Consider the following 5,885-nt stretch of genomic DNA (forward strand, 5'->3'; position numbering starts at 1 on the left):
TCTGTTGTGTTCCATAAAAAATCAGCCGTTTCCAGCTACAATATCATTTACAACATTAACAATGTCTACACTGTATTTCTGATAATTTGATGTTATTTTAATGGACAAAAAATGTGCTTTTCTTTCAATCCTGAACATTTCTATGTGACCCCAAACATTTGAATGGTAGTGTGTTTATTTTTTAAATATCAAAAAGTAACACAAGAAAATACATAACAATAACGAGGCTATATACAGGGGGTACCGGTACAGAGTCAATGTGCGGGAGTACAGAGTTAGTCATCCCATGGTGTCCAAGATGGCGTAGCAGTCGGACGTGTCTTTGTCTTGTCCTGTCCGTGTAAATAGTCTTCGTATTTTTCGTATACATTTCGTATATATTTTAATTTCACTTCCATCTAGGAACTGAATATACATTCCTACATTCCGCCTCACCCAATGTGGTACGGACCTGCTATTTTTTATACTTTAGAACCGTAACCCCAATCAGAAGCTAGCCAGATAACTAGCTACTAGCTAGTAGTCAGTTAGCACTGCTGCGGTCTTCACCCTCAACTCGGACACAGCCAGCTTCAATACCGGGCCAATACCTGCCAGTCTGCAAGCGCGATATCAACCCAGAGCATATAGGACTGCTTTTTCTCTACACATCACCGGATTCCTGACGCAAGCTCTGGACAATTATACCGTATCATCACAGCTAGCTAGCTGCAACGAGTGGCTACTACTGGCTAAACCTCTGTCCGAAGCAAGCACCAGTTAGCCTTGAGCTAGCCTCGAGCTAGGCCACTCTGCCGGCTAGCTGAAGAGGTCTACCAGCGAATTCTTGGGCTACAATACCAGCTACAAGCTAATTTAGCCATTTTTTTTTGCCGCTGCTAGTAGCTTTCACCTTCTGCACAGACACCACCTGTTATTAGCCTGGATATTACTCACCAATTTACCAGCATCGGACTGTCTCTCGACAACAATGCCGGATTCCTGCCGTAATCCCTGAGCCACTACTTCTGATCCTCACAGCTAGCTTGTAGCTAGCGCAGCTAGCGCACTGCCACGAAGCTAGCACCAGTTAGCAAACACAATTCTACAATTCACAACCTCTCTTTCGCCATCGCCATCTGGCTTGGATTCTCTGTCGACACGACCACGTCTGAGCAGACCCCTCCGTCTGAGCAGACCACCCCCGGGCTACTTAACTTTTAAATTATGTGCAAAACTATGTCGAATATTGGCCTGTTGGAAAATACAACTCCCTACTACATCGCCCAGTTCAGGCTGAATTTGATTTACACTACCCAGTCAAAGGTTTTAGAACACCTACTCATTCAAAATATATTTTTATTTGTTTAACACTTTTTTGCTTACTACATGATTTCATTTGTGTTATTTCATCGTTTTGATGTCTTCACTGTTATTCTACAATGTAGAAAATAGTAAAAATTAAGAAAACCCCTTGAACTAAAACTTTTGACTGGTAGTGTATCTCTAGAGAACCTGTGCAAAGTGCATATTGAACTCACAGAAGAAGAAAAAACAACTAAATGGAATTCAAATAATTGAACTGATGTCGGTCAATTTGCTGTTTAAAAAACAAAAAAATAACACTTTTCGGTTAAGCGCTCAGCACTACTTTTCTATATCCAGACAATGTGTGTGAGTAATTATGGCACGCTTATTGGATTCCCAACATAGTTGAATTACACTAATATAGTATTGAGTACAGTACACAAATCTGAAAGATGTCTCTCAATTAAAACATGTACTGTGTATTAATGGTGGTAATTGGTGGTAATTAAACCACCATTTAATGGTATTATGGCAGCCATATTGGATTTTCGACATCATAATGGTTTTAGAGTCAAGACTATGGGGGCCCCCTTACGTAATTGCAAGAGGCTGAACAAATAACATCCACAGAAGAACCTTTAACTGAAAATAAATTACAGTTTTCATTGTCTCAGCCCACTTGTTTTCCTGAAAGCTGATTAGAATACAATATCCAAAACATAAAAAAGACATGTACTTTTGTCATGCAGGATCATACAAATTTGACTTGGAAAGTTGTCTGTTAAAGAGATTCTCCAAGAAGGGCCTTCGTCAGGGAGGTGATCAAGAACCAGATGATCACTCTGACAGAGCTCCAGAGTTCCTCTGTGGAGATGGGAGAACCTTCCAGAAAGACAAGCATCTCTGCAGCACTCCAACAATCTGGCCTTTATGGTAGAGTGGCCAGACGGAAGCCACTCCTCAGTAAAAGGCACATGACAGCCCGCTTGGAGTTTGCCAAAGAGGCACCTAAAGGACTTAGATCATAAGAAACAAGATTCTCTGGTCTGATGAAACCAAGATTGAACTCTTTGGCATGAATGACAAGCATCACGTCTGGAGGAAACCTGGCACCATCCCTATGGTGAAGCATGGTGATGGGAGCATCATGCTGTGGGGGATGTATTTCAGCGGCAGGGACTGGGAGACTAGTTAGGATCGAGGGAAAGATGAACGGAGCAAAGTACAGAGAGATCCTTGATCAAAACCTGTTTCAGAGTGCTCAGGACCTCAGACTGGGGCAAAGGTTCACTTTCMAACAGGACAACGATCCTAAGAACACCCAAGACAAYGCAGGTGTGGCTTTGGGACWAGTYTCTGAATGTCCTTGAGGTGCCCATCCAGAGCTYGGTCTTGAACCCGATCAAACATCTCTGGAGAGACCTGAAAATAGCTGTGCAGCRACGCTCCCCATCCAACCTGACAGAGCTTAAGAGGATCTGCAGAGAAGAATGGAGAAAAMCTCCCCAAATACAGGTGTGCCAAGCTAATCGAGGCTGTAATYGCTGCCAAAGGTRCTTCAACAAAGTACTGAGTRAAGGGTCWGAATACTTATTTAAATGTGATATTTCAGTTTWAAAMATKTKATACATTTGCAAAAATKTCTAAAACCCTGTTTTTKCTTTGTCATTGTGAGGTATTRTGTGTAGATTGATAAGGGAAAAAAKCATTTGAATCTGTTTTAGGGKTCTGATTACTTTCCTAATGTACTGTGTATGTCAGAAGTAAAGCTTACGTGCATCATACATTTTGTGGTAGAGATATTCCACCTTTTGTATCTCTGTGTTTACAGGTCTATATTTCCAAGAWGCATTAAGATATCCTAATGTTTTTTGTTTGTGTACGTAGGGCAGATAACTGACTACTTGTCAAATAGTCCGGGTAGCCATTTGATTACCTGTTCGGGAGTCTTATGGCTTGGGGGTAAAAACTGTTGAGAAGCCTTTTTGTCCTAGACTTGGCACTCCGGTACCGCTTGCCATGCGGTAGTAGAGAGAACAGTCTATGACTGGAGTGGCTGGGGTCTTTGACAATTTTTAGGGCCTTCCTCTGACACCGCCTGGTGTAGAGGTCCTGGATGGCAGGCAGCTTAGCCCCAGTGATGTACTGGGCCATACGCACTACCCTCTGTAGTGCCTTGCGGTCAGAGGCCGAGCAGTTGCCGTACCAGGCAGTGATGCAACCAGTCAGGATGCTCTCGATGTTGCAGCTGTAGAACCTTTTGAGGATCTCAGGACCCATGACACATCTTTTTAGTTTCCTGAGGGGGAATAGGCCTTGTCGTGCCCTCTTCACGACTGTAAGATAGAGAGATGATAGGATCTCCCAGATTGGTGCTTGACAAGGGCCGTGCTCCTCTCCTTGATCGTTGTGTGTGCGGTAATTACAGTCGCCTCTTCGACACTCCCGCTATTGTTCTCTGGCCCTATCCCCCTATCCGTCTGTCCACACACAGAAAGCAGAAATGAACAAAAACGAACCTGAGAAGTCCACCAAAAACGCACACACACTTGTTTAATTGCGAGCATTTGACAACAAGAGCTATTCATTAGCTGGGCATTGAGACGGGCTTGATGAAGCTTGGGGTCGGCAAGAGCTGCCAAGACTGGAAACTCGTTACCGCTACTGCTGCTTATCCTTGTCACATGTTTGGATCTCATCTCATCAAGTCTTTCTCATCTGCTCCATCAGTCTTTCCAGAAGTAGCTTGTTTATGGAGTAGCGTGTTAGCATAACTAACTGCCCTGAACTGGCTTACCCTTCTGATGTACCATGTGCAGTGCWTCATTTCCGGTGCTAGTTTCATTCTAGGCTCCACAGCACAGTGTGTTGTTTGGGACTATTGATTGTGTACTAATGTTTGTCTACGTACACTGTAAAACACTCTCCATTTAAAGCGCTCTTCTCTGAGAGTTTCAGAGTAGGGTGACGTCACCTCAGATCTGCACTGAGCACAGGTCAGCTGAAGTCGGGCCAGGGGAGGCGGTTTGCTGGGGTCTGGAGTTTTTTCTTGTTTCCAGACAGTTTCAGACAGCAGGAGAGAMGAGTGAGAGCRGAGTGACAGGCGTGATGTGCAGTRGAGAGCRAAAGCTCTTGTCTTTGCCTGCCACCCGAAGCCCAAAAGCCTTCTGAGACKTTGACAGCCAGGGAAGCCAGAGCAGCTAGAATCTCCTAAGAAAGATATCAGACTGTCTGTTTTCCCAATTCCATACTTCCGCATATCATCTGCAGGACAGAACAGAATATGTGTAACATGTTCATATCATTTCCTGTTGCAGTGTTGTCTTCATAACTATATTCATGCATGGTTTGCGGCAAGTATTTGGTTTGATTCAAATGAATCGCATTTTTATAGCGCCCTACTTGTCATCTCAAGTATGCCTTTCAATAGCGTATTCTTCCCTCCGAGTTCTGTCATTTGTGTTGTGTATGTTCTGCTCTRTAGCTGTGTTTTAATGGACCCCCTCTTCCTCTCCCTCTAGCCTCTGAGCCYAACTTGAAGCTCCGGTCCAGGCTAAAACAGAAGGTAACGGAGCGCAGAAGTAGCCCACTTCTACGCAGGAAGGACGGTCCAATTACCACCGCCAAGAAGCGCTCTCTGGACATGGCTGGTAAGCTTCTGCCAGACCAAGTGGAACACGTGCGAACTCGCACAGCCCTTGCATCTATGACTTTAGTACTTTTCTGTAGGTTGAAATCAATAGGTTTCCAACCTGGTACATTGATCAGTATGCATGTTGTGTGGGGAGCCTCATGTCTTGTGTTTTATGTATTTATTGTAGAATCGGCCTGCAACAGCGCTCCTGGCTCGGGCCCCAGTTCGCCCAACAACAGCTCCAGTAACATCACCAATGAGAATGGCAWCGCTGGCTCCATGTCCAGTAGTTCAGTAGAGGTAAGCACTAAGCAGCCACTCGAACCTTAACCTAGATGAAGCTGTTAGCTTACTGTGACCATGCAGAAACCAGGAGCTTCTGATATACTGTACTGTTCTTTTTTCAATCTGCTTTGATGTTGACTGTTCCCAGTCACATTGCTGAGGGCTGTTTGCTTAATATGGCCCGAGCCAAACAGTATGTTTATGTCCCACCTGTTAGTTGTTGGCTCACACTGTCAGGCGTGTGCGTATGTGCCTGTGTGCTTGTTTGATATGGTGTGACTGTTTGTGTGTGTAAGTATGTGCACATGAATGTGTAAATGCAAGTGTCTCTGTGCATAGGGTATGTGTATCTCTGTATCCATGTGAGTATCTAAGGCTCTGAGCGTATGTGTCTCTGTAAGCAACATGTGCTCCAGATGGCCAGTGTAGACAGGAGGCCACAGGGGTCCGGGGGAATGACCAGACAGGGCTGTTTATTTTTGCAGAGGGGTCTATTTGTCTGGTCTGTGTTTCAGTGTCTCTTTCTGACTGTGTGCTCCTCTGTTTGCAGGCCTCCCTGGCCCACAGGCTGGCTGGCCGAGAGGGCCCCTTGAGCCAGCTGTCTCTGTACACTTCGCCCTCGCTGCCTAACATCACCCTGGGCCTGCCAGCCACCGGCCCTTCCAGCGTTAGTTCATGC

At 45.0% G+C, this 5,885-nt stretch overlaps 1 pseudogene; it reads left to right on the plus strand.

Moving 5' to 3' along the window:
• Positions 1-5,885, plus strand: part of LOC111972666 (histone deacetylase 4-like) — a 143,298-nt pseudogene that overhangs the window by 59,220 nt on the left and 78,193 nt on the right.

The sequence above is a fragment of the Salvelinus sp. IW2-2015 genome, linkage group LG2 (genome assembly GCF_002910315.2).
Source record: "Salvelinus sp. IW2-2015 linkage group LG2, ASM291031v2, whole genome shotgun sequence".
NCBI lineage: Eukaryota > Metazoa > Chordata > Actinopteri > Salmoniformes > Salmonidae > Salvelinus > Salvelinus sp. IW2-2015.